Source organism: Euphorbia lathyris, chromosome 10, assembly GCF_963576675.1.
Source record: "Euphorbia lathyris chromosome 10, ddEupLath1.1, whole genome shotgun sequence".
NCBI classification, from domain to species: domain Eukaryota; kingdom Viridiplantae; phylum Streptophyta; class Magnoliopsida; order Malpighiales; family Euphorbiaceae; genus Euphorbia; species Euphorbia lathyris.
In genome coordinates, this window is record NC_088919.1 from 24,707,014 (window position 1) to 24,731,710 (window position 24,697).

Below are 24,697 nucleotides of genomic sequence, written 5' to 3' on the forward strand. Positions count from 1 at the left end.
ACTACAAATGTCATAATTGATAAAACTGTGGCAAAAAGCAGGAGCTGAAGGCCACCAATTGATCATTGAGAAAGAGACTCCAAACTTTGTCAATGCATCAGCGACTCTATTTTCTTCCCTAAAGATGTGTGAAAAGAGAATGTTCATCCTAGAGCAAATGCTGAGACAATGCAATCACTCTTGTCGAATACTCCAAGGAACATCCATGGAACGATGTCTAAGCAGATTAACTATGTACATTGGGTCTGAATCAACCTAAAGTTGATGCCAATTTTTCTCCCAAGCAAGTTCAATTACGAATATAGCTGCTCTCAATTAAGCTATATAAGCAAAAGAAGGATGCGTAGAAAAAGCAAAACAACCTTTGGGAAAGCCTCCATAGTTGCGAAAAATACCTCCCGCTCTTGCCTCGCCAGGAGTGCCAAAAGCAGAGCCGTCCATATTGACTTTAACCCAGCCCGGAGGAGGTTTAAACTAATGGACCGAAATAATGTTGGGAGCAGGAGGCGGCCTAGGAGAAGCCAGAAGACGGGATAAGATAATAGCATCTCTCCGTGAAGAGCAAAAACCTTTAGAAGTGGCAAATGACTCTCGAATCATTCGAAAGAGGGTGATCTTCTAGTGCTGAATAGAAGGAGAAAGTTCCTTAAAGATTGCTTCATTCCTGCAATGCCAGATTAACCAGATGCAAGTGACAACGGCAACACGCCAGATCATCGACACCTGTGAGCCAAAATGAATGCTATGAAAAGTGCTGAAGAAGTGGATGAATTGGGAATGACAAGGCAAAGAGTAGTCAAAATGAATCTCAAGGGCCCTCCAAAGAGAATATGTAAAAGAATAACTAATGAATAAGCGGTTAATGGACTCAGCATCCCTACCACATAGAACACAACGAGAGTCAATGGAGAATCCTAGACGCTGTAGGAGGTCGTGCGTTCGAACCCGGCCATGCAAAACTCTCCATAAAGTGAAGGAACGAGAAGGGGGAGTTTGAGCATTGCAAACAAATTTATACCAGTCCACCGAGGAGGAACTAGGACTGATAACCGAATAGTACTCTTTGGCAGAGAAAATACCCTTCATAGAGGCCTGCCAAGCGCAGAAATCAATATCATCTCTACCCTAGTGAATAGATCGAATACTGTCTTGAACAACCGAAGGTAGAATACCTAAGTCAAGCCACTCCAAATTTACCAAAAAATCATCAACAGAATTATAGCGAGAACGCTTATCCTGATGATCAAGACCCAATCTGTCTGCCACCGATGGAATGCTCCACCTATCTGTCCAGAAATTGAGCGTTGAAGACTGGCCAATCCACTAAAAGTTCTGGTCCCAAATGGATGAATAAACAAACTTACAAGTAGACCAAATCGAGGAAGGAGCAATGGTAGCTTTAGGCAAATCAGAGATAGCCAAAAATCTAGACTTCATCAGAGAAATAGCTAGACAGATGCCTTGAATTAATTCCCAACACATCTTACCCAAGAGAGCCTGGTTAAAGATCCTAAAGTCCTTAATGCCCAAACCTCCACCCTCCGAACTTTTGGAACAAGTCTGCTAGGGAACCGTGATTAGCTTCCTCTGATCAATACAACCCGTCTAAAGGAAATTCCTAACACTTCTATTGAGCTTATTCAACAATCCCAATGGCCACTTATAGATCAAGAATGTGTGAACCAGAGATCCAGTAATAGCAGACTTAATTAGGGAATTACCTCATTAATTGGAGAGAGATCAATATTCTCCCTAAAACTATAAAAGAGATTAGAGAAATACTCAATTACATGATCAGATAATCTTACCGTGTCAGAAGTGGGACCCCCATCGCCGATCCTCAAATGATGAATGTCGGCCCATATCTTTCTAACTCTAGCAGACCTTTGGAAAAAACTAGTGTTCCTATCCCCCTCTTTAAGCCACTTAACACGGCTTTTCTCTTTGTACATCATCTCCTGCCGAAGAAGTTGTAAATCAAGGTTGGAGCAGGTAGCAGAAGCAGCACTACTCAACTCCGGAGAATCTCCTTGTTCTGAAATTTGCTTTTGAATATCTGCAAGATGAACTTCTGCCAGGTGGATATTAGAATCAATTCTGCCAAACATGTTTTTATTCCAATCCCTGAGAATAGGCCTAAGAGTGCGAAGTTTATGACATAATAGTTGTGCAGGAGGGAGAGAGATGTGGGATGCTGTCTAGTGAGAGAACTCTTTTTTTCTTATTATTATTATTATTATTTCTTGTAGCATTCCAATGATATTTTAGTTTGATTCTTAAGTTAAAATTTAAAGAGTGGGTTCAAAATCAACTCCAATAATCTTTTAATTCTTCATTGTGAGAGCTTCTATTCACTCTTAGTGTCCTTATTTTATTTTTTATTAATTATTTATTACTGAAGAGCCTCTCTCATTTCACTTTCCATTCGACACTTCATCTCAATGACAGTCTGTTCTAATTGCCCTAACACGAGTTGGATATAAAAAAAAATGTGTTCTTACATGGAGACCTTTAAGAAGAAGTCTATATAGAGCAACCATGATGGTTTGTTGCTCAAGGGGCACAAAGTCTGTCGTCTTCGTAAATCACTATATGGCCTAAAACAAAGTCTTCGAGCATGGTTTGGGGAGTTTAGACAAGCAAATGACAAGTTTGGGATGAAGAAGTGCAAGTATGATCACATTGTTTTCTATAAACACTTTGCATCATGTATCATTCTTCTTATCGTCTATGTAGACGATATTGTCAATACATGAAGTGACATTTCAAGAATTTCATCTCTAAAAACCTTTCTCCATGGTCAATTTCATACTAAGGATCTGGAAGCTCGAAAATACTTCTTGGGAATTGAAGTATCAAGAAGTAAGAAAAGAATCTTCTTGTCTCGAAAAAATATGTTCTTGATTTGTTGTTAGAAATAGGAAAATCTAGAGCTAAGCCTTGCAGTGCGTCGATGACTCCGAATTCTCACCCCACATCAAAAGGAAAACTATTTGAAGTTCATGATAGATATAGGAGGTTGGTGGAAAAATTGAACTACCTTACAGCTACTAGACCTGATATAACATATTTTTGTCAATGTTGTTAGTAGTTTATATCTTCTCCCACCATTGATCATTGGACTGCGCTAGAACATATATTATGTTACTTGAAATGAACTCCTAGATGAGGAATATTTTACACGAATCCTGACCATACACAGATTGAATCTTTCTCCGATGCAGACTAGGTAGGAGACAAGGAAAATCGGAGATCCACTACAAGCTATTGTGTTTTCGGTGGAGGAAACTTAATTTCATGGAAGAGCAAGAAGGAACATGTTGTATCTCACTCTAGTGTTGAATCTGATATCGAGCCATGTCCCAATCAGTTGGTGAAATTATGTGGATTTGTGTTAGACATGAAATTGACTACATTTTAACGTATTAATTACAATAAATTAAGGGTGTTTTTATGTTTTATTACAAGAAAAAAGGTCTTATAGTTGATTTTATGCAGATAAGGAAAGATTTAGTCGAACAGTCTGGAAGCAGCCTGTTTCGCACACGCCATGAGGAGATTAAGCCATTCTTCGATCCAGCGGTCAAACGCCGGAACTTCTGGTGACGGACAGCGACAGGACGAGAAGTAGGTGTGGCAGTAGCAGCTGGCAGAAAGGTAGATAAGTGCAGTCTAGAAGCAACAAGATGACATGAAAGCTCGACCCTTGAGTGTTCAAGGGTCAAAATGATCTTCACTACTTTTAGCATTTTTAGATTTATGAACAATTGCTTTGATTTGTAATATTTTGTGCGGATACTTTTAGTACCGTATTGACCCTGGCCTTTCCTTTAAATAGATAGAGTAACGAAAGGAAAGGGATCACATCTTTTATTAAATTACAATATAGACTTTTGCACCAAAAAGAAGAAAAAGCTCCATAGATGGAGTTTCAGAGTTTTGAACCAGCAGATTGCTCACTTGCCCGTATGAGTGAGCAGTCCTTTTGAATAGGCTCGGCCAGTTGGGGCCGGTGATGTAAGTTTCTTAAGTCTATTAATGAATGAATGGTGTTTATTTCTGAAGTGTTTGATGAGGATTTATATTTCAGTGCTATTGCATGTATGCTTGTGTTAGATGAATGATAGGACACTGCTTTCATCTTCACCGAACTCTCTATCAAACATCCAACCCTGAAGCAGACATGTTAGGTGGTTGTATCAAGGGTTTTCTCATCTGAAATGCTGCTTTGATCCTAATGCAAGAAAGAACAAGCCTTTAGGATGCTATTAGTTTTAGTAAGTCTTATAATCTTAAGAACACGCGAGAGTTGACTTAAGTGAGCATTAAAGCAGAAACCTTGGCTTCATTTGCATCACTCATGACTGATTAGGTTGTTTAGGAGCTTTAGGTAACCTGTTCCACTGTGCTTAGCCTGTTCTACCTGTTTATCATTATCAAGTAATCATTTTATACATAAAACCATTTGCTTAGCCACAGTTTTCAACATCTCTCAACATTCATCACTATAAAGAAGTCAAACCTAACGAACACCTTGTTCTACAACATTTTTTTCTAGTAAGATTTGGTCCTCAATCCCTGTGGAGACGATACTTAACTTATCACTTTATTACTTGTATCTAGTACACTTGCTAGAGTCTATTCTGAGGACAACAAGTTTTTGGCGCCGTTGCCGGGGATTGAAAGCAACAAATTTTATATGAAATTTTCTGTGAAACAAGGTGTTTTTAATCTGTTTGCTAAATAGTGCAGCCAGAAGGAGTTCTCTTTCTGTTTATGCGCAGAGCTGGACCTCCTGTTTTTTCTATCGATCTCGAATTAGAGAGAACGTGTAGACGAAACCGAGCGGGAGCTCGACGTGCAAGACAAAGAGAGCGATAAAGAGAAAGAAGGATGGCTGGAAGGGTACCACCCGAACAACTAGTCCAACCAAATCAGGAAGAAGAAGGAGAAAACAACAACCCTCTAATTATGAGAATTAAAGATTATTCGAGACCGACCACGGAAGGACATTCGTCGTGCATCGTGTTGCCCAACGAAGGAAACAACATGTTTGAGGTGAAAGCATTTATGATACAAATGTTGCAGGCAACAGTACAATTCAATAGGTACACGTCCAAAGATCCAAACGGGCATATCCAGGAATTCATCACACTGTGCAACACTTTCAGATCAAACCGAGGAGTTTCCGATAATGTGATCAGGCTAAAGTTGTTCCCTTTTTCTCTCAGAAAAAAAGCAAAGAACTGGTTAAAGAACTTACAGCCACGAACAATCACCACTTGGGAAGAAATGGCCAGCGCTTTTCTGATGAAATATTTTCCACCTAGACAGGCCATTAAACTCAGAAACGAGGTATCCCATTTTGTACAAGAAGAGGATGAATCCTTAGCCGAGGCATGGGAAAGGTACAAGGAACTACTGAGAAGGGTACCCAATCATGGCATTCCCATGTGGATGCAAGTGCAAAACTTTTACAATGGAGTCACTAACATTTATAAAATCCAGATCGAATCCATTGCCAATGGTAACTCTGAAGATCTTGAACCACAAGCCTTGTATGACCTTATTGAGAGAGTAGTGAGCACGAGCTATAACTGGCACTCTGCCAGGAGTGAAGGAAAAAGAGCAGGGAACGATGATGTTGTGTCAAAACTAGCCAGCCAGGTGGAACAGCTTGCACGACAGCTCGGCAAGATAAATGTATCATCAATTCACAACGAACCACCGTTCAATGATATATGTGATTTTTGTGAAGGGCATCATTTCAACATCAACTCCTGGAGTTAAACAAGGGAAAGGTGAACAGGGAGAATGTGATTATGCAAGGTATAATCAAAGAAATCCTCCAAACCCATACTCAAATACTTATAACCCAGCCACAAGAAATCATCTGAATTTCGGATGCACAGGGCAGCCCAATCAACAGGAATAACCAAGGTATCTGCAACAACAGGGAGGACACTACCAGAGGCCACCTCAGTAGCATTATAAACAACATGTTCCACCCAAAGAAGATATAGAACCAGACATGAAGACAATGATGATGCAGTTCATGAAACAGACACAAGCATCAATTAAAAATCTGGAGACACAGGTACATCAACTCGTTGCATCTACGTCAAAAGGAAAAGGGATAATGCCAAGTAACACAGAGCCAAACCCAAAAGGCGATGTCATGGCCATCACTCTGAGATCTGGTAAGCAAACTCAACCAACTGTTTCTACTGATGAAAATGCTGAATGTGCAGGAACCTCAAAAAATGCTGAAGATGAGCAGAAACAAACCGTTTCTAGTCAAGAAGAACCAGTCAGGGTAGAATCAACCAGTGATCAAGACCAGGAGGAACAAGGAAAGAAGTACAAACCACCTCCGCCCTATGTTCCACCTGTACCATATCCGACGAGGTTAATAAACAAGAAGCTGGAAGAACAAAATTCTAAGGTGCTAGACACCTTGAGGAAGTTGCATATCAACATTCCCTTCGTGGAAGCACTTGCCCAGATGCCGTCGTATGCAAAATTCTTGAAAGATATTTTTTCAAACAAGAAAAAGTTGGAAAACATCTCAATGATCCAACTGAACAGGGACTGTTCTTCAATACTCCAGAACAAGCAGCAGCTTCCGAAAAAGCTACAAGATCTAGAGAGTTTTTCTATTCCCTGTTCGATTGGCAAGTTAAATATTGAAAATGCACTATGTGACCTAGGAGATAGCATAAACCTTATGCCATATTCTATGTATGCTAAACTAGGACTAGGAGAACAACAACCAACCAGAATGTCTATTTAATTGGCCGACCGGTCAGTATGTTACCCTAGGGGAGTTGTGGAAGATGTGCTGGTCAAAGTAGGGAAATTCATTTTGCCCGTTGATTTCATCATAATGGACATAGACGAGGACCTGCATGTTCCTATTATCCTAGGTAGACCGTTCTTAGCAACGGGTAAAGCATTGATAGATGTGGGAGAGGGACAACTATTTTTGAGAATTAATGGGGAGGAAATCATTTTCAAAATGAATGAGGCGATGAGAAGGGCTAACACTAATGATGACACATGTTGTTTCTTAGATGACTTCCAAAGTCTTTCCACTTTGTAGGAATAGAGACATGACAATCTAGAGACTCTCCTAGGAGAAGAGGCGAATTTATGTGAAGGAACATGCTGTTCAATTGAATCCAACTTGCCTAGACCTCCCCTAGATCCTACTGTTCCCACTCATCAAGAACCACCTGAAATACCCACTGTGCCATTTTCTAAACCCGAATTAAAACCTTTACCCTCACACCTCGAATATGCATTCCTGGAGCCACCCAGCGAAAGCCCTGTGATTATATCTTCAAAGTTAACTCCTGATCAAAAAGTTCAACTCATGGAGGTACTGCGAAGAAATAAGGATGCAATTGCATGGAAAATTGATGATATCAAGGGTATTAGCCCAACAGTCTGTGTTCACAGAATTTTGATGGAGAAGGATCACAAGCCATCTGTCCAGCCATAGCGCAGACTGAACCCCCACATGAAGGAGGTCGTACGAAAAGAGGTGATCAAGCTGCTGGATGCCGGAATTATTTACCCCATTTCCGATAGTGTGTGGACAAGCCCTGTTCATGTTGTGCCAAAGAAAGGGGGAACCATAGTGGTTCTCAACGAGAAAGATGAGTTGGTCCCCACAAGAACCATAACAGGATGGCATGTTTGTGTGGATTACAGGAAGCTCAACGAAGCCATGAGGAAGGATCAGTTCCCCTTGCCCTTCATTGATCAGATGCTGGAACGATTAGTAGGGTATGCATTTTATTGCTTCTTTAACAGATATTCGGGGTACAATCAGATTGCAATCCACAGTGAAGATCAAGAGAAGACTACTTTCACGTGTCCTTATGGGACATATGCCTACAGGCGCATGCCATTTGGTTTATGCAATGCCCTAGCTACATTTCAAAGATGCATGATGTCTATATTTTATGATATGGTGGAACGGACTGTGGAGATCTTCATGGACGACTTCTCTGTTTACGGAAACTCTTTTGGGAACTGTCTGAACAACCTCGAGGCTGTGCTTGTGTGTTGCAAAGAGACCCACTTAGTCTTGAATTGGGAAAAATGCCACTTCATGGTTACTGGTGGAATTGTTCTCGGGCATAAAATTTCTAAAAGGGGGATGGAAGTGGACAAGGCTAAGGTAGAAGTGATAGAGAAACTGGCTGTTCCAACTTATGTAAAGGATGTGAGAAGTTTCCTTAGGCACGCCGGGTTCTACCGAAGATTCATCAAAGACTTCTCAAAGATTGCGCTACCTTTGTCAGCTTTGCTACATAAAGATGTAGAATTCTCATTCGATGCAAGCTGCCTAGAAGCTTTTGAACTGTTGAAAGGCAAGCTGATCAACTCGCCCATGCTGGCAGGACCCGACTGGGAACAGCCGTTTGAGATGATGTGTGACGCTAGCGATACATATGTGGGAGCTGTTCTTGGGCAGAGGATTGAAAAGAAGTTCAAACATATTTACTATGCAAGCAAAACATTAACCGAAACCCAACAGAACTATACCACTATCGAGAAAGAGCTCTTGGCAGTAGTGTATGCTTTCGACAAGTTTCACCCCTATTTGGTTCTGTCAAAAGTCATTGTTCACAGAGACCACGCCGTGCTACGCTACTTGTTCGCGAAGAAGGATGCAAAGCCAAGATTGATACGGTGGTTACTCTTGCTTCAAGAGTTCGATCTCGAAATTAAGGATAAGAATGGAACGGAAAATGTAGCAGCTGATCATTTGTCAAGAATTTCTCACCAAGGCCACAAGGAACAACCAGAGATTTTGGAGAATTTTCCTGACGAGCGTCTGTATGCCATACAGCCTGCTCCATGGTTTGCAAACATCGCCAATTATCTGGCCAGTTCACTTAAACCTCACAACCTGTCCACTAACCAAAGGAGGAAGTTCTATTCAGAGATAAAATATTACTTTTGGGAGGATCCCTATCTCTTCAGGCTATGCGCCGATCAAATTATTCGCAGGTGCATCTCTCACGAGGAAGGACAAGCTGTTCTGAGGCATTGTCATGACTGAGAAGCAGGAGGACATCATAGTGCCAGCAGGACTGCAGCCAAAGTACTCAAATCAGGTTTTTTCTGGCCAACACTTTTTAAAGATGCCAACTTGTTCATTCGCACTTGCAATGAGTGCCAACGAACAGGCAATATTTTAGCTAGAAATGCCATGCCCCTCAATAACATAGTTGTTTGTGAAATTTTTGATATATGGGGAATAGATTTCATGGGACCATTCCCTACATATTTTGGGCATAAATATATCTTAGTAGTGGTTGATTATGTAAGCAAATGGGTTGAAGCAATGGCTAGTCCCACCAATGACGCCCGTGTGGTTGTAAAATTCCTGAAAAGGCTGCTTGCCCGATTCGGTGTCCCACAAGCGGTCATTAGTGATCAAGGAACCCACTTCTGCAACGCTAAATTTGAGAAGCTGATGGGCAAGCTTGGAGTCTCTCATAGAATTGCCACACCTTACCATCCACAAACCAGTGGACAGGTTGAGATTTGGGAAAATTACACAGAAATTCATATTTTAAAAACTATTTACAATTATGAAAATCGCTTTTATGTATTTTTTTATCATTATATGATTTTAAATTTTAAAATATCAGAATATCATAATTTTATTTCTATTTTTGTCAAATTTTCGGTTATTCAGTTGCAGGAAATAAAAACAGTTTTAAAAAAACCACCAAATATGACATTTAAATAAATTTGTTTAACATTTAAATAAATTTGTTTAAGAGCCTGACACAGTTATAAATAATTTGTTAATTATGATCATTGTGTAATTTACCCTTGAGATTTCAAATCGAGAAATCAAAAGAATTTTAGAGAAAACTGTTGGAAATTCTAGGAGAGACTGGGGAAACAAGCTTGATGATGCTCTCTAGGCGTATAAGACCGCATATAAGACACCCATTGGAATGTCCCCGTTTAGATTATTGTACGGCAAGTCCTGTCATTTGCCGGTTGAAATGGAACATAGGGCCTTTTGGGCATTAACTTTCTTGAATTTTGAGCAACAGGATGTAGGAAACCAAAGAAGACTGCAACTCTGTGACATGGAAGAGTTCAGGCTGTTTTCATATGAAAATGCAGTAAATTACAAAGACAAGACCAAGATGTGGCACGATAGAAAAATCCAGACAAAGACATTTCACGAAGGACAGAGAGTTCTTTTGTACAATTCAAGACTCAGGTAATGGAAAGCTAAAATTAAGATGGTCGGGGCCGTATCTGGTAAACAAGGTGTTTGGTCATGGAGCAGTCGAAATTGGCAAAGATGGTCATGAACCTTTCAAAGTGAACGGGCAAAGCTTGAAGCCTTATCTCGAGAATGATCACACAAGAAGATTGACACAGTCCACTTCCAGGATCCCCCAAGCCAATAGACTCAAGAACAGGGTGTTCGCTACAAACACCAATTGTAGCACAAGTAACATTGCATTTTAAATATTTTACTTTTTCGTTTGTCAAATATTATTTAGCATAGTTTACTTAAGATCAATTTTGTGTCATATGATGGTCCGTAATTTCGGTGATTCCTGTGCAAGCAAAGATGTGAAACTTTTACCCTGCCTTATTGGTCCAGTTTTACATTTTTACTTGTTCAAAGTAGGAGAAATAAATAAATTTTTTGTTGAAGAGCAACCCTTGGGAAACGGGAAGCGAACTGTGGACAGAAAAAGTAAACATCCAATCATCTGTCGCTTGGTACTATGGATATCCTACTAATGCACCCTTTCTCGGTAAAACCAAAGTGGGTAGGGGAATAGTCCATTCAAAATTAGAAAAGTAACTGTTTGCCACACTAGGAGTCTCTTCGACTGGATGCGCCTTTTGCCAACCACTCGTATAGGTGGCGTTCAATGGAACGCTATCATAATGACGGTTTGACAGTAGGCCGTTCCCTCTTCTCCCTACTTAAAGAGACTGACCGCTTTACGGACCCTTGTTAACATCTGCTTCACACACATCTATTTCACATTGTTCCCTATATATTTTTTATGTGATAGTTATCTTTGGGAAACCCTATTTGAGACGCTAGCACAGGATGAGAACTCGAGGATCAGGGAAGCAGGTTAAAATCGAAGGCACTAAGAAAGACAAAGGGAAGAGCAAAATGGCTGGCACAAGCGCGGTTACATTTGTCCCCGACGAGAAATTAGTAAAGAAGCTGTCCCAGTTCAAGGACGCCGCCATACAACAATACCATGATGATCTGGCTCAGCTCGAGTTTGGGCCGATACGAACTGTGTGCTGGGATACATTGAAAAAACTTAAACTTGCTGAACGAGTGAGGAAACTCATGGAGGCGGGACATTTCGGGTGCTTCTTTGAGATGAAAGAACCATCATATAAAGAACTCACCTTGGAGTTTCTTGCAACTTTCAAACACAATCCCGAGATCACCGACCCTGATGAAGAAGGAAAATTTAGTTTCCGGCTCATGACCCACACTCAACGGCCATCCTTGAACACATTCAACAATCTCCTAGGAGTGGCGGATGACGACGACTTGGAATCTGAAGGGTATGAAGGGGTGTTCACGGAAACCCCTGATGAGTTCCACCCTTCGACTTTCTGGCATTCAATCTCGGGCCAGCCAAGTTATGACAGTAGTGCATCCAAGGCGTCAGGTATTAAGGACTCTGCTATCAGGTATCTGCATAAACTGGTCTCGGGCACCATTTTCGCACGAGAGAATCAGGCCACTATCCCTCATGTCGACCTTACCGCTCTGTGGAGTATGGTGCAAGGGCGCAGAATGAACCTAGGCTTTTGGTTCGGGGAATATATTAATGCGTTTGGCAGGAAGAACTCATCAGTCATATGTTGTGGAAGTATTGTGACTCGTATAGAGGAGGAAATTGGGGTGTTCAATCCAGAAGATAAGAACCGGCTCACGGTGGTTAACCACCCGGACCAAATAGATTTGAAGAGCCTTCAGAGCATGTTATTCGGAAGGATGGTAAACAGAAAATGGGTCTGGATGTCAGACTTTGTGGAGGCAAAAAGGGCTGAAGGAAGGAAGAGGAAGCATGCGCCCGCGGTATCAGTCTCATCCGAGTCGGAACAAATCGAGCAAGCCAAAGATTTGGGCTTTTATCAGAAATGTGCCAAGCTCTCCACCGAAGACGTTCTTACCAAGTTCCATGCCCTGTTTGCTTAAAACCAGGCCAATAGAGAAATGATATTTGCTCTTGAGCAAAAGTATGCCGAGCAGGAGGAGGAGATTGACATGCTCAAAACTCTCTATATAGAGGAACATGGGAAGGAGATTCCATCTGGTTTTTCGATTAAGAATCCGGCAAGAACTAAACTTGAAACACATGCCAACGCCACTGCCACCTCGAAAGGGGATGGCGCTACTGCCGCTGCGGATAGAGAGGTTGATTCCTCTCTTTCCCCATATGTCTGATCCTTCAAATATGTCGTTGTCCTAGCATCTGGTAACATTTATCAACCTTCTTTTAAATTTTTGCACACTCTGTGGTTTATCATGCCGATATTGTTTATCTTGTGTGCCTTCTTATTAACATTGAGGACAATGTTCCATTATAATTTGGGGGTGGGGAATTACAAATTACAATATCTGTATGCTTAAACATGATAAAAGCTTGAACAAGTTGTTAGGGTAGTTCAATTGTATGAATAACAAGTTATCCCCCTGTGATCTTTGATTTATATTGTCCTTAGTAAATATTCTTCGTAAATATCCTTCATGATGTTCATTTCCTAGTACATATTCTTGTGTTTCGATTGTTTTGTTTCTACAGTAATCACTGAACAGACTGTGGTTGGTATGAGTGAGATGTATGGTGATAGCCTAGTGTTTGATTTTTATCTACCCGAGTCTGGAAGTTCCAAAAATTTTGAAGTTTTAAATCAACTTTCACAAGAGGAACCCTTTGCCTTAATGCATAATCCCCAAAAATAGTGAGAACTTGAGCCTGCAATTGCATTTAAATATGCATTGAATTTTTTTTGAGTGGGCCAACATATCTTTAGGGAGAGTTTGCTTTGGTATGCCCTGTTGAAATGGAAATATAATTTTCGACAATCTTAGGATGAAAAAGGCATTTAGATCCCAATTCACTACACAAAAAGCCCACCTGTGCATTGCACTCACACTTTTAGGATACCCAACTTGTGCCTTAGCTTGTTCTTTCTTAAACACACAACACTAAAAGGAACCCTTTCCCTTCACTATTATCCCAAAACACCTTGAATCTGTCTCATGCCTCAAAACAAGCTGCTCTAATTAAAGAGAATATGAGTGTGTGAGGATAAATTGCTAAAATAAAGACATTTGGGGGATGATGTTGGAGTGAGGAAAGAATAAAAATCTTTGAATAAAGTATTTTCAATTTATGGACACATGTTCATATCTTGAGCCGGAAATAAAAATGTTTGGATGGTTGTCTTTTGTGTGTTTAAAGAATAGTCTGGCCAATGTTGTGAAACAGGCCGTGTAGTGTATTTAGGTTGGGGCAGAATTGCTAAGTGTTGAGAACTGAGTATAGTTAAAAATCATGAAGACATGATTCTTACACTTAAATAGCCATTCACTTCCATACCTTAGCCTTAGCCTAACATCACAACCTGTGTTCAAGACCTTTGGACTATGTTTGGAGAATTTTTTATCCATAAGACATAGGACCAAGAAGCAAACTCGCACCCTAATGGTGTATTTACTGAGCTGAGGAGTGAAATTGCATCCCCTTCCTTATGGCGAATAAGTCCCATACGTGAGAGAGTGAAAAATTCCATTCCTTGGTGAGGCAAGACAGGCAAACATGTTGTTCCTTGTGAAAATTGAGGTCTAATTTTAAGCTTTAAGGAATTTCTCGAGTAGGGTACACAATCTAACACTGGCATAACCTCGTCAAAACATCATGGCTTGCACATATTCTGTTAATATCTCTTCAGAGCAAAACGATTACTATAACCCTCTCTTTTCTCTGAAACACTCAAAAATCTTGTTTCCATATTCTTTCATTCTTAACTCTTTTTCCTTTGGATTAACTTGTTTCTATCTGTTGTTTACTTGAGGACAAGCAAAGATTCAATTTGGGGGTATTTGTTAGGCATGAAATTGACTACATTTTAACGTATTAATTACAATAAATTAAGGGTGTTTTTATTTTTTATTACAAGAAAGAAGGTCTTATAGTTGATTTTATGCAGATAAGGAAAGATTTAGTCGAACAGTCTGGAAGCAGTCTGTTTCGCACACGCCATGAGGAGATTAAGCCATTCTTCGATCCAGCGGTCAAACGCCGGAACTTCTGGTGACGGACAGCGACAGGACGAGAAGTAGGTGTGGCAGTAGCAGCTGGCAGAAAGGTAGATAAGTGCAGTCTAGAAGCAACAAGATGACATGAAAGCTCGACCATTGAGTGTTCAAGGGTCAAAATGATCTTCACTACTTTTAGCATTTTTAGATTTATGAACAATTGACTTTGATTTGTAATATTTTGTGCGGATACTTTTAGTACCGTATTGACCCTGGCCTTTCCTTTAAATAGATAGAGTAACGAAAGGAAAGGGATCGCATCTTTTATTAAATTACAATATAGACTTTTGCACCAAAAAGAAGAAAAAGCTCCATAGATGGAGTTTCAGAGTTTTGAACCAGCAGATTGCTCACTTGCTCGTATGAGTGAGTAGTCCTTTTGAATAGGCTCGGTCAGTTGGGGCCGGTGATGTAAGTTTCTTAAGTCTATTAATGAATGAATGGTGTTTATTTCTGAAGTGTTTGATGAGGATTTATATTTCAGTGCTATTGCATGTATGCTTGTGTTAGATGAATGATAGGACACTGCTTTCATCTTCACCGAACTCTCTATCAAACATCCAACCCCGAAGCAGACATGTTAGGTAATTGTATCAAGGGTTTTCTCATCTGAAATGCTACTTCGATCCTAATGCAAGAAAGAACAAGCCTTTAGGACGCTATTGGTTTTAGTAAGTCTTAGAATCTTAAGAACACACGAGAGTTGACTTAAGTGAGCATTAAAGCAGAAACCTTGGCTTCATTTACATCATTAATGACTGATTAGGCTGTTTAGGAGCTTAAGGTAACCTGTTCCACTGTGCTTAGCCTGTTTACCTGTTTATCATTATCAAGTAATCATTTTTATACTTAAAACCATTTGCTTAGCCACAGTTTTCAACATCTTTCAACATTCATCACTATAAAGAAGTCACACCTAACAAACACCTTGTTCTACAATGTTTTTTCTAGTAAGATTTGGTCCTCAATCCCTGTGGAGACGATACTTAACTTATCACTTTATTACTTGTATCTAGTACACTTGCTAGAGTCTATTCTGAGGACAACAAGTTTTTGGCGCCGTTGCTGGGGATTGAAAGCAACAAATTTTATATGAAATTTTCTGTGAAACAAGGTGTTTTTAATCTGTTTGCTAAATAGTGCAGCCAGAAGGAGTTCTCTTTCTGTTTATGTGCAGAACTGGACCTCCTGTTTTTCCTATCGATCTCGAATTAGAGAGAACGTGTAGACGAAACCGAGCGGGAGCTCGACGTGCAAGACAAAGAGAGCGACAAAGAGAAAGAAGGATGGCTGGAAGGGTACCGCCCGAACAACCAGTCCAACCAAATCAGGAAGAAGAAGGAGAAAACAACAACCCTCCAATTATGAGAATTAAAGATTATTCGAGACCGACCACAGAAGGACATTCGTCGTGCATCGTGTTGCCCAACGAAGGAAACAACATGTTTGAGGTGAAAGCATTTATGATACAAATGTTGCAGGCAGCAGTACAATTCAATGGGTACACGTCAGAAGATCCAAACGGGCATATCTAGGAATTCATCACACTGTGCAACACTTTCAGATCAAACCGAGGAGTTTCCGATAATGTGATCAGGCTAAAGTTGTTCCCTTTTTCTCTCAGAGACAAAGCAAACAACTGGTTAAAGAACTTACAGCCAGGAACAATCACCACTTGGGAAGAAATGGCCAGTGCTTTTCTGATGAAATATTTTCTACCTAGACAGGCCATTAAACTCAGAAACAAGGTATCCCATTTCGTACAAGAAGAGGATGAATCCTTAGCCGAGGCATGGGAAAGGTACAAGCAACTACTGAGAAGGGTACCCAATCATGGCATCCCCATGTGGATGCAAGTGCAAAACTTTTACAATGGAGTCACTAACATTTATAAAATCCAGATCGAATCCATTGCCAATGGTAACCCTGAAGATCTTGAATCACAAGCCTTGTATGACCTTATTGAGAGAGTAGTGAGCACGAGCTATAACTGGCACTCCGCCAGGAGTGAAGGAAAATGAGTGGGGAACGATGATGTTGTGTCAAAACTAGCCAGCCAGGTGGAACAGCTTGCACGACAGCTCGACAAGATAAATGTATCATCAATTCACAACGAACCACCGTTCAATGATATATGTGATTTTTGTGGAGGGAGTCATTTCAACATCAACTGCCCTGGAGTTAAACAAGGGAAAGGTGAACATGGAGAATGTGATTATGCGGGGTATAATCAAAGAAATCCACCAAACCCATACTCAAATACTTATAACCCATCCACAAAAAATCATCCGAATTTCGGATGGACAGGGCAGCCCAATCAACAGGAACAACCAAGGTATCAGCAACAACAGGGAGGACACTACCAGAGGCCACCTCAGCAGCATTATAAACAACTTGTTCCACCCAAGGAAGATATAGAACCAGACATGAAGACAATGATGATGCAGTTCATAAAACAGACACAAGCGTCAATTAAAAATCTGGAGACACAGGTCCATCAACTCGCTGCATCTACGTCAAAAGGAAAAGGGATAATGCCAAGTAACACAGAGCCAACCCCAAAAGGCGATGTCATGGCCATCACTCTGAGATCTGGTAAGCAAACTCAACCAACTGTTTCTACTGATGAAAATGCTGAATGTGCAGGAACCTCAAAAAATGCTGAAGATGAGCAGAAACAAACCGTTTCTAGTCAAGAAGAACCAGTCAGGGTAGAATCAACCAGTGATCAAGACCAGGAGGAACAAGGAAAGAAGTACAAACCACCTCCGCCCTATGTTCCACCTGTACCATATCCGACGAGGTTAATAAACAAGAAGCTGGAAGAACAAAATTCTAAGGTGCTAAACACCTTGAGGAAGTTGCATATCAACATTCCCTTCATAGAAGCACTTGCCCAAATGCCGTCGTATGCAAAATTCGTGAAAGATATCTTGTCAAACAAGAAAAAGTTGGAAAACATCTCAATGATCCAACTGAACATGGACTGTTCTTCAATACTCCAGAACAAGCAGCAGCTTCCGAAAAAGCTAAAAGATCTAGAGAGTTTTTCTATTCCCTGTTCGATTGGCAAGTTAAATATTGAAAATGCACTATGTGACCTAGGAGCTAGCATAAACCTTATGCCATATTCTATGTATGCTAAACTAGGACTAGGAGAACCACAACCAACCAGAATGTCTATTCAATTGGCCGACTGGTCAGTATGTTACCCTAGGGGAGTTGTGGAAGATGTGCTGGTCAAAGTAGGGAAATTCATTTTGCCCGTTGATATCATCATAATGGACATAGACGAGGACCTGCATGTTCCTATTATCCTAGGTAGACCGTTCTTAGCAACGGGTAAAGCTGTTAAGCCCAAAATATACCTAAAATATCATCAATAATTACATCAATATTGCTACGAATTTATGCTATTCATACCTATTTAGAATACTTTTACTCTCGAATATGTTTCTTTCGTGCAAGGTACATAAATATTTGGTAAAATCCAAATAGGAGTAAAAAGAGCTCAAAAATAGAAGAAAATCCCTACAAAAGGAGTCGAAGACGATGAAAATTAATAACGCCAAGTCGAGGACATGAACGAGAGCGAAAAAATGAAAAACGCTCCGTGCCGCGACCGCGGCCCCCCCTTTTCACGGTCGCGACACGCGTCCTTCAGCCTTTTTTCCCTTCGTTCGATGACCAAATTGTTGCTCCCCCATTCTCGGTAGAGAATTTAATAATTCTCGGTACGAGCAGGAGATTTCAGAAGCCTAGTTACACACTTTCGTTTTCAACGAAACGCGATCGTTCGAGTGGATAAAGACGTCCTTTCGCAGCGGACACGATCCTTCACAAACGGACACGACACTTCAATCAAGACTCTTTAACATCTATAAATAAAGAGTTGATGGAGAGTTGAAAAAAATAATGACATAATGAAATAATGATATAGTGATATGTGTAGAAGAAAGAAATTAGTGTAGAATTTATGCAGAAATTCCGAATCAAGTGATTCAGAAGTTAGATTTAGATTCTGTAAAAAGCAATATGATGTACACACATTGTTTACAAATTAATAACAAATTCAGTAGCGTTTAGACATTGTTCCAGTTTAGTTTTCATTTTGGTAGTAGACTGACCCAGTCTCTATTACGAAGATTCAGCGAGAAGATTGAGTAGAGGATTCGTCCCTGAGCCTGACAAACTCTAACGAAACCCAAGGAAAGGATTGACAACCCGTTCACTTGCACGCAGTCGAAGAATTCAATGCTCCATGTTCTCTGTAAACTTGTATCAATTTATATTTCATCTAATAAAGTCCGATCTATTCGATAGATTCTTATGCAGCACTTTGGTAAATGAGCCGAAGTGGATTGATGCTGGTGTTTTCATTAAAACGTATTTAATTCAAATCTTTACAAGGAAACTTTGTTGAACACTTAGGCAAATTATCATCTCGAAAGAGTTTTAATCTGATTAAGGGCAACTATCCCGAAAGGGTTTTGTCGCGTTCAAAGCCAATTAATTAGAGGTTCCGTCATTTATTTCATCTTTAAAATTCGTACAAAGTTTAAAGTTGTTTCTTTGCTTAATGCAAACAAATATACCTGTTTACTTTTCTAAAGTACTAAAACATTCCTGTTTTGCAAATTCAATCTTAAATCAGATATTTTCTAACATCTTCATATTCTAATCTAATTCTCATTCTAGCAATTTCAAAACCAAAACCGATTAAACGATTTTCCATATTATAAACCTTTAAAGTAAATTTAACCGATTATAAATAAGTTTTGTTCAAAAAATGTTCCCTGTGGGATCGATATCTTTTATTACTACAAGCGTATACCGTGCACTTGCGGAAATCGCTCAACAAGTTTTTGGCGCCGTTGCCGGGGAATGCCAAAATTTTTGACAAAATTTTAAATTTTTCGTGTTTTATTACGAATCTAGGTTTATTCATACTTATTCAAACTTTTATATTTTTAATTAGTTTCAATTACTAACATATTTATTTTTCAAATTCTGTTTTGTAGGTAGTTTCGGTTCGTGCGAAATTTCAAGTTCATGCACAGTTCTCGAAGTTCGGGCACGTCACCAGATCCTATTGACCCAGAAATTGAAAGAACTCTTAAAAAGAACAAGAAAGAAAAGAAAAAGAAAAACCAAACCCCAATAAAAACTAAAATTACCGAGCCAGAAGTTATGGCCACACTTATGGATTACGCTAGGCCAGGAGTGGCCGGTGTAACCAACAGTATAGTTAGACCCCAAATTAATGCACATCATTTTGAAATTAAGCCTGCGTTGCTTAATATGTTGCAAAATAATGTAACGTTTTACGGGTTACCTAACGAAAATCCTAATACCCATTTGACAAATTTCTTAGAAATTTGTGACACTTTTAAAATTACTGATGTAACTGCAGAAGCAATCAAACTTTGCCTTTTTCCTTTTACCTTGAAGGATCGAGCCAAAGAATGGTTAACTTCTATGCCAGCCGCATCAATTGAGACTTGGGAACAATTAGCCCAAGCATTTTTATCAAAATTCTTCCCTTTAGCAAAAACCGCAAGAGTCATTAAAGAGTTAACATCTTTTTCTCAAAATGATAGTGAAACTCTTTATGAGGCTTGGGAACGTTTTAAAGAACTTCAACGTTTATGCCCACACCACCAATTGCCCGCTGAACTCTTAATGCAAACATTTTATAATGGACTAAATCCTACAACAAGAGGTTCATTGGACGCTATGTCTGGAGGGTTATTCATGAAGAAAACATCTGCCCAAGCAAGAGAACTTTTAGAGGAAATGGCAATCAACAGCAGTATGTGGCCCGCGGAACGTGGACACGTACCATTAGCGAAACCATCATCCTCAACAACATCATCAGTTAAAGGTATAGTGAATCTTGATCCAGTAGCGATGTTGCAAGCCCAATTTTCTGCCTTGTCGCACAAAATTGATAGGTTTATGGCACCGTGTGATCCTAATGGTCAACCAATCCAAACAGATGTGGATTACGAAGGTATGAGTGAGATTGAACAGGTAAATTTCGTCCAAGGGCAAAACCAAACTAATAATCCTTATTCCAATACATATAATCCTGGATGGAGAAATCATCCTAACTTTAACTGGAGAGACAATAATAATGCTAATGCTAATCAAAATCGTACTACTAATTATCAAAATCAATCAAGAGATTCGATTAGCACTTTATCTTCTAAAATCGACAAATTCATTGATGCGATGAGCGGAAAAATAAGTAATCACGACGATGGTTTTAAACGGATCGAGAATAAATTCGATCAGCTTATTAAAAACCAATCATCTAGCATCCATAATTTGGAGATTCAAATTGGACAACTCGCTAAATCAATTCCATCCCGCAAAGAGGGAAGTCTTCCAAGCCATACGGAAGAAAATCCGAAAGAGCATGTTAAGGCTATCACTCTTCGTTCAGGGAAAAATTACTTAGGCCCGGAAATGACCGGAAATTCGACTTTACCTGGAACTGATTTACCAAAGCCCAAAGAAGATACGTTAAATCAAAAAGATGCACCGATTGACTCTAATACAAAAACTTTTGTACCCAAACCACCTTTTCCACACAAAGTCCGCAACAAGGACTATGATAAACAACTTTTAACATTTTTAGACAAACTTAAGAATTTGCATATTAATTTAACGTTTATGGATGCAATTACGCAAATTCCCAATTATGGTAAATTCCTCAAAGATTTAATTTCAAAGAAAATCAGTTGGGAAGGAATTTCATCCATTTCACTAACTGAAGATTGTAGTTCGATTGTGTCAAGCAATTTGCCCACAAAACTCAAGGATCCCGGATGTTTTACCATTCCGTGTAAATTGGGAGATATAGAATTCCCAAGTTGCCTTTGTGATTTAGGAGCAAGTATTAACTTGATGCCATTATCTATTTTTTAATAAGTTAGGCTTAGAAGAAGACATCAAACGTACCAATATGGTTTTGCAATTAGCGGATCAAACCACTAAAAGACCATACGGTATAATAGAGGATGTTTTAGTTAAAGTTGACAAGTTTATTTTTCCTACCGATTTCGTTATTTTAGATTTTGCTTATGATGTAAATTGTCCGCTCATCTTTGGTAGACCGTTCATGAACACGGGACGTTCTCTAGTTGATGTGTCGGAAGGGAAAGTAGTTTTACGGATAGGAGATGATAAGATTGAGTTTGATATGAACTAAGCGATGAAATATCCTATGGAAGATTTCGCTTGTATGAAACTCGATTTAATTGAAGAATGTGTAAATGACATTGTTCAGAAAGAAGAAATAATATAACCTATAATGAGTGAGGAACTAGAAGATAAGGACCCAGAACCTTTGATTCGTGAAGATGGACCAGTTCCGCCTTCAATTGTAGTTCCACCTAAATTAGAACTTAAGGAATTACCAAGTCATTTGAGGTACGCTTTCTTAGGCGAAGGCGATTCTCTACCTATAATTATCTCTAACAAGTTGACACAAGTTCAAGAAGAAAAATTAAAAGAAGTTGTTAGAAATAGGATAGGAAGCATGGGTTGGGAAATTTCTGACTTAAAAGGTATTAATCTGAGTATTGTAATGCACATAATTCATTTAGAAGAAGATAAGCCACCTAAAGCAGATAGGCAAAGACGCCTAAACCCGAACATGAAAGAAGTAGTAAAAAGTGAGATTACTAAACTTCTGGACAATGGAATCATCTACCCTATCTCGGATAGTGAATGGGTTAGTCCAATCCATTGTGTACCTAAAAAGGGAGGCATAACAGTTGTAAGGAATGAAGAAGGAGAATTAATACCCACACGAACCACCACTGGTTGGAGAGTTTGTATAGATTATAGAAATTTAAATAAAGCAACTAGGAAAGATCATTTTTCTCTTCCTTTCATTGATCAAATGATCGAAAGGATAGCTGGTCATGCTTTCTACTGTTTTCTTGATGGTTACTCCGGATTCTTTCAAATATACATTTACCCGGATGACCAAGATAAAACAACCTTCACATGTCCTTACGGAACATTTGCATATAGAAGAATGCCCTTTGGTCTATGTAACGCACCTGCAACATTTCAACGTTGTATGACTGCGATTTTTAATGATTTCATTGAAGATATCATGGAAGTTTTTATGGACGATTTTTCAGTTTATGGAGATTCTTTTGATTCATGCCTAGGAAACTTGGATAAAGTTTTGTCTAGGTGTGAAGAAACAAATTTGGTATTAAACTGGGAAAAATGTCATTTCATGGTTGACGAAGGAATTGTTTTAGGACACAAAATATCTGAAAAAGGATTAGAAGTAGATAGAGCAAAAACTTCAGTAATAGAAAAATTACCCCCTCCAACTACTGTTAAGGGAGTAAGATCATTTTTAGGACATGCTGGTTTTTACAGAAGATTTATTAAAAAATTTCTATAATTTCCAAACCACTCACTAATCTACTCATGAAAGATTCTACCTTTGATTTTAATGAAGATTGCGTTAAAGCTTTCGAAACATTGAAAACTGCTTTAGTCAGTGCACCTATTATTGCTAAACCCGATTGGGATTTACCCTTTGAAATTATGTGTGATGCAAGTGATTTAGCTGTCGGATGTGTTTTAGGTCAAAGGAAAGATAAGAAACTTCATGTCATTTATTATGCAAGTCACACACTGTCTGGTGCACAATTAAACTACACCACAACAGAAAAAGAAATGTTAGCCGTAGTTTTTGCATGTGACAAGTTTAGGTCATACTTATTAGGTTCAAAAGTTATTATTTACACTGATCATGCAGCATTAAGATATTTGTTTGCTAAAAAGGATGCAAAACCACGTCTAATTAGATGGGTTTTATTATTGCAAGAATTTCATATAGAAATTAAAGATAAAAAGGGAGTTGAAAACCTTGTCGCCGATCATCTATCGAGACTTGAAGATGAAAACGGTCCTATAGGTGAAACTATCGGTATACGGGATGATTTCCCTGATGAACATCTCTATCAAATGAAAAGTTTCATATCACCTTGGTATGCAGATATTGCTAATTATCTCGCAGCTAATATTGTTCCGGAAGGATTAAATTCCCACCAAAGGAAGAAATTTTTCTTCGATATTAAACAATACTTTTGGGAAGATCCTTTTTTGTTCAAAACTTGTGGTGACGGGATAATTAGGAGATGCGTTGGTGAAAATGAATTTGAATCCATAATGTCAGAATGTCATTCTAGCTTTTATGGAGGACATAATGGAGTTAACAAGACAGCAGCTAGAATATTTGAAAGCAGTTTCTTTTGGCCTACGATGTTTAAGGACGTCCGTTCGTTTATCACTCGTTGTGATAAGTGCCAAAGAACAGGAAATCTAGGAAGGAAAGATGAGATGCCCCTCACAACCATATTAGAAGTTGAAGTCTTCGACATGTGGGGAATAGATTTCATGGGACCTTTTCCCCCTTCCAATGGTAAAACTTACATATTAGTTGCCGTCGATTATGTTTCGAAGTGGGTTGAAGCAATTGCAACCCCGACGAACGATTCTAAAGTTGTCGTTAATTTTCTTGACGATATATTCTGTAGATTTGGTTGTCCAAGAGTTATCGTTAGTGATGGCGGTACTCATTTTATAAACAAGAGTTTTGAAACACTTATGAAAAAATATGGAGTACGCCACCGCGTATCAACGTCGTACCATCCTCAGTCAAATGGCCAGGCGGAGATATCAAATAGAGAACTCAAATGGATTCTCGAGAAAACGGTTTCATCCTCTAGAAAAGATTGGTCTTCTAAACTCAATAATGCGTTATGGGCATACCGTACTGCATTTAAGACACCAATAGGAATGACTCCGTACCGTTTAGTGTATGGTAAGGCATGTCATTTGCCAGTCGAATTAGAACATAAAGTCTATTGGGCTATTAGAGAACTTAACTTTGACTTACATCAAGCAGGTAAGAAACGTTTGCTCAATTTAAATGAGTTAGATGAGTTACGTCATCTATCGTACGAAAATGCAAAGATTTATAAAGAAAAAGTGAAAAAATGGCACGATGCCAAAATTAAAGTTAAACACTTTAATGTTGGGGATAAAGTGCTGTTATTTAATTCACAACTTCGTTTATTTCCAGGAAAACTTAAGTCCAGATGGTTAGGACAGTATTTAGTCGTCAAAACTTTCGATTATGGTTCTTTAGAACTGGAAGGTCCTAACAGAGTTCGATTCAAAGTTAATGGTAATCGATGTAAAATCTATTACGAAAATATTTCACAAATTGAAATTCCGTTCGTAACGAGATTATCTGACGTATAAATTACTCAGCTTTTCTTACACAGTTTATTT

At 39.1% G+C, this 24,697-nt stretch overlaps 3 non-coding genes across 3 annotated transcripts; all 3 read right to left on the reverse strand.

Annotated features, from left to right (window-relative positions):
- Positions 1 to 5,340: 5,340 nt before the first annotated feature.
- Positions 5,341 to 5,447, reverse strand: LOC136210048 (small nucleolar RNA R71). The gene has a single exon (XR_010677760.1). It is a non-coding gene; the product is annotated as a small nucleolar RNA R71 (small nucleolar RNA).
- Positions 5,448 to 16,095: 10,648 nt separating this feature from the next.
- Positions 16,096 to 16,202, reverse strand: LOC136210151 (small nucleolar RNA R71). Its single transcript, XR_010677859.1, has one exon. It is a non-coding gene; the product is annotated as a small nucleolar RNA R71 (small nucleolar RNA).
- Positions 16,203 to 19,921: 3,719 nt separating this feature from the next.
- On the reverse strand, positions 19,922 to 20,028 carry LOC136210054 (small nucleolar RNA R71). Its single transcript, XR_010677765.1, has one exon. It is a non-coding gene; the product is annotated as a small nucleolar RNA R71 (small nucleolar RNA).
- Positions 20,029 to 24,697: the final 4,669 nt, after the last annotated feature.